Raw genomic sequence first — 10279 nt, 5'->3', positions numbered from 1 at the left:
GTTTCATTTGCAAATATTTTCTCCCATTTTGAGGGTTATCTTTTTGTCTTGTTTATGGTTTCCTTTGCTGTGCAAAAGCTTTTAAGTTTAATTAAGTCCCATTGGTTTATTTTGTTTTGGTTTCTGTTACTCTAGGAGGTGGGTCAAAAAAGATCTTGCTGTGGTTTATGTCAAAGAGTGTTTTTCCTATGTTTTCCTCTAAGAGTTTTATAGTGTCTGGTCTTATATGTAAGTCTTAATCCATTTGGAGTTTCTTTCTGTATGGTGTTAGGTAGTGTTGTAATTTCATTCTTTTACACGTAACTGTCCAGTTTTCCCAGCACCACTTATTGAAGAGGCTGTCTTTTCTCCATTGTATGCCCTTGACTCCTTTGACGTAAATTAGGTGCCCACACGTGCCTGGGTTTACCTCTGGGTTTTCTATCCTGTTCCATTTATCTATATTTCTGTTTTTGTGCCAGTATCATACTGTCTTGATTACTGTAGCTTTGTGGTATAGTTTGAAGCCAGGGAGCCTGATTCCTCCAACTCTGTTTTTCTTTCTCAAGATTGCTTTGGCTGCTCAGGGTCTTTTGAGTCTCCATACGAATTGTAAAATTTTTTGTGCTAATTCTGTGAAGAATGCATTGATAGTTTGATAGGGATTGCATTGAATCTGTAGATTGCTTTGGGTGGTATAGTTATTTTCACAGTATTGATTCTTCCAATCCAAGAACATGGTCTCTCTCTCCATCTGTTTATGTCATCTTTGATTTCTTTCATCAGTGTTTTATAGTTTTCTGAGTACAAGACTTTCACCTCCTTAGGCAGGTTTATTCCTACATATTTTATTCTTTTTGTTGTGATGGTAAATGGGAGTGTTTCCTTAATTTGTCTTTCTGATTTTTCGTTATTGGTGCATAGGAACGCCAGAGATTTCTGTGCATTCATCTTGTATCCTGAAACCTTACCAAACTCATTGATTAGTTCTAGTAGTTTTCTGGTGGCAACTTTAGGATTTTCTATGTATAGTATCATGTTGTTGGCAAACAGTGACAGTTTTACTTCTTCTTTTCCAATTTGTATTTCCTTTATTTCTTTTTATTCTCTGATTGCTGTGGATAGGACTTCCAAAATGGTGCTGAATAAGAGTGGCAAGACTGGACATCCTTGTCTTGTTCCTGATCTTTGTGGAAATGCTTTCAGTTTTTCACCATTGAGTATGGTGCTTACTGTGGGTTTGTGATATATGGCCTTTATTATGTTGAGGTCGGTTCCCTCTATATCCATTTTCTGGAGAGTTTTTATCATAAACAGGTGTTGAATTTTGTCAAAAGCTTTTTCTGCGTCTATTCAGATGATCATATGGTTTTTATTCCTTAATTTGTTGATGTGGCATATCACATTGATTGATTTGCATACACTGAAGAATGCTTGTATCCCTGGGATAAATCCCACTTGATCATGGTGTATGATCCTTTTAATGTGCTGTTGGATTCTGTTTGCTAGTATTTTGTTCAGGATTTTTGCATGATACTTTTGTTTGTTGGAAGATTTTTACTTACGGTTTCAATTTCATTACTTGTGATAGGTCTGTTTATATTTTCTAATTCTTCCTGGTTCAGTCTTGGAAAATTGCACCTTTCCAAGAATTTGTCCATTTTCATGGTTGTCCATTTTATTGGCATATAGTTGTTTGTAGTAGTCTCTTATAATCCTTTGTATTTCTGCAGTGTCAGTTGTGATTTCTCCTTTTTCATTGCTAGTTCTATTGATTTGCATCCTCTCCCTTTTTTTCTTGGTGAGTCTGGCTAAGGGTTTATCAATTTTGTTTATCTTCTCAAAGAACCAGCTTTTAGTTTTATTGGTCTTTGCTATTGTTTTCTCCATTTCTATTTCATTTATTTCTGCTCTGATCTTTATGATTTCTTTCCTTCTATTGACTTTGGGTTTTCTTTGTTCTTCTTTCTCTAGTTGTTTTAAGTGTAGGGTTAGATTGTTTATTTGAGATTTCTTTTGTTTCTTGAGGTGAGATTGAATTGCTATAATCTTCCCTCTTAGAACTGCTTTTGCTGCATCCCATAGGTTTGGGGTCGTTGTGTTTTCATTGTCATTTGTTTCCATGTATTTTTCTATTTCTCCTTTGATTTCTTCAGTGATCTCTTGGTGATTTAGTAGCCCAGTGTTTAGCCTCCATATATTTGTATTTTTTACAGTTTTTCTTCCTTTAATTGATTTCCAGTCTCATAGCATTGTGGTCAGAAAAGATGCTTGATATGATTTCAATTTTCTTAAGTTTTCTGAGGCTCGATTTGTGACCCAAGATGTGATCTATCCTGGAGAATGTGCTGTGTGCACTTGAGGAGAAATTGTATTCTGCCATTTTTGGGTGGAATATTCTATAAATATCAATTACATCTATCTGGTCTATTGTGTCATTTAAAGCTTGTGTTTCCTTATTTATTTTCTGTTTGGATGATCTGTCCATTGGTGTAAGGAGGGTGGTAAAGTCCCCTACTATTATTGTGTTACTGTCGATTTCTCCTTTCATGGTCATTAGCATTTGCCTTATGTATTGAGGTGCTCCAATGTTGGGTGCAAAAACATTTATAATTGTTATATCTTCCTCTTGGATTGATCCTTTGATCATTATGTAGTGTCCCTCTTTATCTCTTGTACATGTCTTTATTTTAAAGTCTATTTTATCTGATATGAGCATTGCTACTCCAGCTTTCTTGTGATTTCCATTTGCATGGAATATCTTTTTCCATCGCTTCACTTTCAGTCTGTATGTGGCCCTAGGTCTGAAGTGGGTCTCTTGTAGACAGCATATATATGGGTCTTGTTTTTGTATCCATTCAACCAGTCTGTGTCTTTTGGTTGGGGCATTTAATCCATTTACATTCAAGGTTATTATCGATATATACGTTCCTATTACTATTTTCTTAATTGTTTTGGGTTTGTTTTTGTGGGTCTTTTTCTTCTCTTGTGTTTCTGCCTTAGAGAAGTTTCTTTAGCATTTGTTGTAAAGCTAGTTTGGTGGTGCTGAATTCTCTTAGCTTTTGCTTGTGTGAAAAGCTTTTGACTTCTCCATCAAATCTGAATGAGATCCTTTCTGGGTAGAGTAATCTTGGTTGTAAGTTTTTCTCTTTCATCACTTTAAGTATATCCTGCCACTCCTTTCTAGCCTGCAGAGTTTCTGCTGAAAAATCAGCTGGATTCCTTTGTATGTTATTTTTTGTTTTTCCCTTGCTGCTTTTAATATTTTTTCTTTGAATTTAATTTTTGTTAGTTTGATTAATATGTGTCTTGGTGTGTTTTTCCTAGGGTTTATCCTGTATTGGACTTTCTTTGCTTCCTGGACTTGGGTGACTGTTTCATTTCCCATGTTAGGGAAGTTTTCAACTATAATCACTTCAAATATTTTTTCAGACCCTTTCTTTTTCTTTTCTTCTTCTGGGACCCCTATAATTTGAATGTTGGTGCATTTAGTGTTGTCCCAGAGGTCTCTGTGCTTATCTTCAATTCTTTTCATTCTTTTTCCTTTCTTATGCTCCTTGGCAGTTATTTCCACCATTTTGTCTTCCAGTTTACTTATTCGTTCTTCTGCCTCATTTATTCTGTTGTTGATTCCATCTAGTGTATTTTTCATTTCAGTTATTGTGTTGTTCATCTCTGTGTATTTGTTCTTTAGTTCTTCTAGATCTTTGTTAAACATTTCTTGTATTTTCTCAGTCCGTGCCTCCATTCTATTTCTGAGATTCTGGATCATCTTTACTATCATTACTCTGAATTCTTTTTCAGGTGGATTGCCTATTTCCTCTTCATTTATTTGGTCTTGTAAGTTTTTACCTTGCTCCTTCAACTCTGACATTTTTTTTTTGCTGTCTCTTTTATTTTATTTTTTTATGAGTGAGATTTTGTTTCTGTCTTACTGGTTGTTTGGCTTGAGGCTTCCAACACTGGAGTTTGTAAGCTATTGGGTAGAGCTGGGTCTTGGTGCTGAGATGAGGGACTCCATGAGACCTCACTCCGATGAATATTCCCTGGGGTCTGAGGTTCTCTGTTAGTCCAGTGGTTTGGACTCAGAGCTCCCACCGCAGGAGTTTCAGCCCAACCCCCAGCTCATGAACCAAGATCCCGCAAGCTGTGTGGGGCAGCAAAAAAAAAAAAAAGAGAGAACAATAACAAAGTAAAAAACATTAGACTAGGAAAGTAACAGATATGTTAGAAATAATATAAAAATTTAAATGTAGATGAATCAACAACCAGAAGGGTACCTCAGTGCCACAACAGTAATAAGAGGAGGGAAAAGAAAAAGAAAAAAAGAAAAAAAAGAAAAGGGGGAAAAGGCCTTGTCTGTGGAGCGGGACCTAAGCAAGGGTGGGGTTTGGGCAGTGGGTGGGGCCTATATTTAGGGCCCAAAGGGCTGGAAAAGGCCCTGGAGCTGTGGGGGGTGGGGCTTAGGCTCAAGGAACAGAAGGGGCCCAGGCGTGCCCCCCACCCCTGGTCTCAGAGGGCAGGGGACCTCACGTGGGAGCCCAGCAGGCTCCCCAGGACTGAGTGGGTGGGGCAAATGCCCTCCGCTCCTCTCTCGCTCCTCCAGATGGCTCCTCCCACCTGCCTCCTCATCTCTGCGGTCTCCCTCCTATGCCCCCAGGACCCACACAGTCTAGATGGGGCTTTGGAGGGAGGGTACTGGCATGGGAGCTCAGCAGGCTCCCCGGCCCTAGTGGGCCAGGTGATCCCCCTCTGCTCCTATCCCACTCCTCCTGGAGGGCTCCTCCCGCCTGTCTCTCCTATTCTACCCGACCTCAGGGACACCAATCCTGGCTGGCCTCCACTTCTCCTCCCTCCTCAGTCCCCCTACGTCCTACCGGTTCACTTTTGGTTTCCTCCCGTCTCCTTGGGTGTCAGAGTCTGCCATCAGCGGCCAGCAGGCGCCCTAGTTTTGGGGAGACGCTAAGTCCGCGGCTTCCCACACCACCATCTTGACTCCCCACAAATGTTTTTAATTAAATTACCTTTAACTTACATACTAGGAGTGAAATATGTGAAAACTCTGAGCCTCTATTATCAATCCACATTGTAATTGGGAGAACTTGACCTTAAAAGATTCAGCCAATTTTCTAAGCTTGAATAGCAACTTGGGAGCAGGGCTAAAGCATGAATATTAGGCAGCATGACTTTGGCCTGGCATGTTCTTCACTGGAATCTGCTGGAAAACAGGTCTCTGAATTTTTTGAACGTATACATTTTTAACCTATAATTTGGCGTTACAAAACCAGCGTGGATTTCCAAAGTGTCTTTCAAATTAAGCCTTCATTTTCAGCAGTTACTCTCTGTAGCTCGCGTTAGAATCATGGCTTTTCCCGTTCGCAAATTACTATTGTCTTGCTCTTTCCTTTGGCACATTTTAATCCACTGCAGTTGTTTAAATTGGGTGGGGCATCTTGGGTGGGGTTGGCAGAATCTCTATGTAGCTGTATTATAAGCTGACTAGAGACCTAAAATCCAAAGCTGAGAAATGATTTCTGAGGGAGCCTCTTTGCTATTATCTTAATAGCAACCCCTGATTCTTATATATTAGTTTATTGTCAAAGCACTTTCAACATATAGTTGCTTCAGTTGGTCAACATGACCCCACTTACAACTTTCACAGCTAAAGCTTTGGAGCGCTTAAGGGAGGTCCCACTGGTAGTTTATACCACAAGGACTTTGATTCCTGATCCAGGACTCTGTTCCACACACACTTGTCACCAGGATGACATGCGTGATAGCCCTACCCTTCTCTGGCACTTTTACTGAAAAGCCATCTCTCAGGTCACAAAGTTAGAGGAGACTAGGAACTTAGAAAACATCTAGTCCACCCCCTTTATTTTATACAGGAGGGAAAAAGAACCCAAGCTATTTGTCTCTGAGAAAGCCACATTGCTTGCATTAAAGAAAAGATAAAACTCACGAAATGTCCCTTCTTTGATGTTCAAAGTAATTAAGACATGGGTAATGGAAAACAGTTTTTAGGGGTCTCCTCTTCCTTCACTCAACTGTGGGATGGGCAGTACCACAAGAATCACCAGCCTAGGCAGAGCATAAACTTGGAGAGGGCAAACTTTAGCCAAAAAAAAGCAAGCTAGCCTGATGGAGACATAGATTGTTCATTCTAACTTGAGAAGAAAAATATTCAGTGGAAATAATCATTTTCAGAATCATGGCCTTAAAAAGCAGGATTATTTGCCTAAATTAGAGAAAAATCAGTTATTCAGAAATGGTTTTCTCAGGGTGGACGGCACATCCAGTGTCAAAAATCAGCCTCAAAAGCCACATTCAGACCTGGAATTCAGACCTCCACTGAAGTCCTCCTGTGGAGGTGACAGGATCATTTTTTCAAAGTGGGGGAGTGTGTGTGAAAAGCAGCTCTGTTGAGGATAGGCAAAAAAAAAAAAATCAGAAATAGCCATGATGCAAAAGGAAGGGCTAAAAATAAGTCATACTCTCAACACATCCATTCATCTTCGAGAAGAATTCAAAATTGACTTACTGTCTGACCCCTATTTTCTCTACAGAGGAGCATGACTGTTGGGGGCACAGGGAGTCTGCACCCAGAGCCTCAGCCTTTCCCACATCCCGTCTGCCTTGTCCCTGGTGTTCATGAAGCCATGGCTACTGGGCCAACCTCCTGGCTGTCCACAGGCTTGGCTTTGCCTCAACCCCAGCCTCTCCCAGCAATACCACAGGACTGGGTGAGCAATAAGGGGCCACATCACACAGTGGCATGTGAAGACGAGTTGTTTGAAGACAGGGGTCACGCTTGAGGTGCTTGGCATTGAGGTGTCTGGGTGAAAAGGTGCAGAGAGAACACATTTGGGCTCACTCGTGACTCATGCAGCCTGGCTTGGCCCGGGCACAGGTCAGAAGTGGGCATATCTCTACTTCCAAAGTCTTTCTAAAAGCTCAAAGGATTGGGCCCATCCCTGACTTTAATATCATATTTAATTAACTAATGACCCTGTGTGTGCTTTGCCAGTGACCTAAATACCAAGTGTACTGTGTAGAGACACACCCTCCTCCATGCAAGACAGCCAAGATCAACATGAAATGTGCAATCAGACCTCCCAAGAACTGTCTGTCAAAGTTGGGTAATCTAAAGAACTGAAAGGTCTATTTGGAGTATTAAAAGTCTGGGAGAAAAGCATAGCTGGTGTGTTTAGGCCAGGCTAGGGTTGAACATATTGAGATCAGCCAACATGAGCATCTAGTCCAACTACTCGCCCACCACCACCTTCATTTTCTAGGAAGGGGACAGTGAGGTCCTCTCTGTGCACCCACCTCAGGAGCTCCAAACCATCCTGGAGGACTCCTAGGAATCTGATTTGCGCTAGGGTCCCTAGGTCCCCTGTTCAGAGGTCCTAGCCACTGAACAAATAGGGTAGACAAATATTGCCTCAAATTCTCAGAAGATGGACTCACCCTTTGGTACACAGAGGTAAACATTTGACTTAGCTGGGAAATGCTTCTTTAGAGCATGAGCGTGGACACTTCCACTTTCATATTTTCAGCCTGGTACTTGGGGCACTTTATTCTTGGTACTAACCCAAAGGGAATGATAAAGTGGAAAGAACAGAGCAAAGTCTGGAAGGCTCAAGAGAGCAGGTTGCGTGAAAGATTTCAGATCGCTGCAGATGACAAAACTTTTCCAATGTTGTGAGTGGTGGGGAGGCATCAGTGAGAGAGCAGCTGAGGACACACTGCCCACCTCCCCACCAACCAGAACAGCCACAGAGACCTCGGCAGGGCAGGTAAGGGTAGATGGGCAGTTGGAGTTCCTGTAAACGAGCTAGGCAAGGACGTAAGGCCCAAATTACTGAGATTCATGCACATTTCACGAAAGGAAAAGAGCAAGAGCCTGTTCAAATGTACGCAAGAATTAAATATCTCAGACCTGGTGGAAGCAGCAATTCCTGGTAGTACTTGAAGGAAGAGAGTGGAGTTGAGGGAAGCAAATGCTCCTGCCCTAAGTCTGAGACTTGAGGCTTGATATCCTGAAGCCAAATCCCAGTGCACCCACATCTCCCAGAGCCCCATAGCGGTGGGTCTCAATGCCAACTACACGTTAGAATCACCCGGAAGCTTTCTGAAAATAATAATGACCAGGCTCCATGTGGAGCGATTCTAATGTTTAATAGTTGGGCTGGGGTCCTTCTGCTCCAGATGACTCTAATGGGCCGGCCATTAGCTAACAGACATGAATGGCTAAACATCCATCAGGGATGATCAGTAATAATCACAGAAGCAGTGTTAGTGAAGACCAGTCCAGAAAAATAAATCGTGACTGGTCCATTGGCACCCAAAACTTTTCAGGTTGTAGTCATTTACAGCTAATTACCAACTTCTCCCAAGATTGACCTCATACGTTTCTTAAAATTCAATGTCATTTGATGCTCACCCCTCCCTACCAGTTAACTCTTTTCACTCACCAAACACCTGCTCATGTTTCATGTCTTAGATTAAATGCATCCCTGGGGAGTCTTCTCTCACCTCTAATGTAAAGTGGAGCCCTCTTTCTACTGACTGCTAGAGAGCTAAACTTCTCCCTTATGACACTTTACTGACTTATAATTATTTAATTAGCTATTGTTATGATTCTCCACTATACTGTAAACTCCATGAAAATGGGTAATATCTCCTTTTTATTCTCAGCTCTTTTCCAAGTATCTGGAACACAAGACACAGAAGAGACAGATATTAATTTACCAGATCAAACCGATACACCAGGACCTTGCCTATATAGTATTCCCTGTGGATGTTATGCCTCCAAAAAAGCCTGATCTTGGCCAAGTTCATGCATAAAAGTTGGAGGTTTATCTTCCACTAGCTGTTCCTGTCCAGTGACGCCAACCTAGCTCAGAAGGAAGAAGTAATTCATTTAAACTGAGTTATTGAGCAACAGATCTAAGAAGTAGGGCAGGAGGTCTAGAGATGTTTATTTCCATCTAGTGCGAAGATCTTGACCTAGAAGTCCTTGCCTTGCCTGGACCAGCCTGTAGAGCCGCCCTCAGCCCTCAGCTTCCTCCAACACTGTGCTTTATCTGTGTCTTGGAACTTGGAACTTGCAGGCACTCTGGGTTGGAGAACTTTACAAAGTATTTACGCTCTTCAAACCTCCAACTTTCTGTTCATCCTCTATGGGTGGCACTCCTCCTACTTTACAAGGAAAAGAAAAATAAGCAACAGAGAACACCTCAACTTACTGCCACCAAACCATGCACCTCATTCCATCCACATTGATGCTCTCTGTCCCTCCCATGTGACGTGGACAGGGTTAATCCTGCCTTCTGTGCACAGGATCCTCAAGGACCTCACTGTATAGACCACTCCCCAGCCCCCATCTTCTGCTTCTTCCACTGTCCTATATCTCTCCCATTCCCATTCAATATCATAAAAGCAAAACAAAGCAGAATCGACTTGAACCCTACTTCCCCCGCCAGCTACCCCCGTTCTCTTTACTATGCCCCACAAGCCAAACATCTTGAAAGATGGCGATGTTCGTTGCCCTCATTTCCTCACCACCCACTCACTCCTCACTGCACCCCCATATGTCTTCTGAGCCCACAGTGAATCCACTGAGTCCACTAATGAAGGACAAGCCACTCAGCCCGGTGTCACGTCTCAGTCCTCTCATCCCCTAACTTCTCAGCATCGTTTCAGCACTTCGACTACTCCCTCCATGTTGAATCACTTCCTCAGTTCATTTTATGGATGAGGTCATGGATACACAGAGAAGTTATGTGACTTACCCCAAGCCACACAGCATGTTGGTGGCAGCACTTGGACTCACCCCTCACCCCCTTGCCGCTAAGTTCAGTGCCCCTTCCTGCTGCAACCCAGCCCCTTTCAAGGTTAAGGTGATCAGGTGGATGGTGGAGGTGGGAAATGGACACCAGGCAAAAAAGAGTGCAACTGTTAGAGCAAAGGGTGGGGGACAGGAGAGAAGGAAAGAAGAAAGGGCAAAAAAGGAGGCCAAGGACTCAGGCGCCAAAATCCAAAAAGAGAGAGTTTATACCAAAGGCATATGATTTACTGCAAAAGAGCACATCCTACCTTAATTTCTAAGATACTGTTTGTTACTAGTATTCCAATAATATTAACTAATGTTCCAAAAATGAAAAGCAGCCATTGAAGTCATGCATTTCTGTTTTTTGTTTAAGATGTGTACCTATGATAATAGGAAGTAAGGATGGCGTGTTGAATTCTCAGCAGCATATACATGTTTGGTATCGAGAAAGTTACTTTGATACAC

Source organism: Neophocaena asiaeorientalis, unplaced genomic scaffold (assembly GCF_003031525.2).
Source record: "Neophocaena asiaeorientalis asiaeorientalis breed wild unplaced genomic scaffold, Neophocaena_asiaeorientalis_V1.1 scaffold447, whole genome shotgun sequence".
NCBI classification, from domain to species: domain Eukaryota; kingdom Metazoa; phylum Chordata; class Mammalia; order Artiodactyla; family Phocoenidae; genus Neophocaena; species Neophocaena asiaeorientalis.
The sequence above is the reverse complement of the archived record's forward strand: the minus strand, read 5'-3'. Positions refer to the sequence as shown.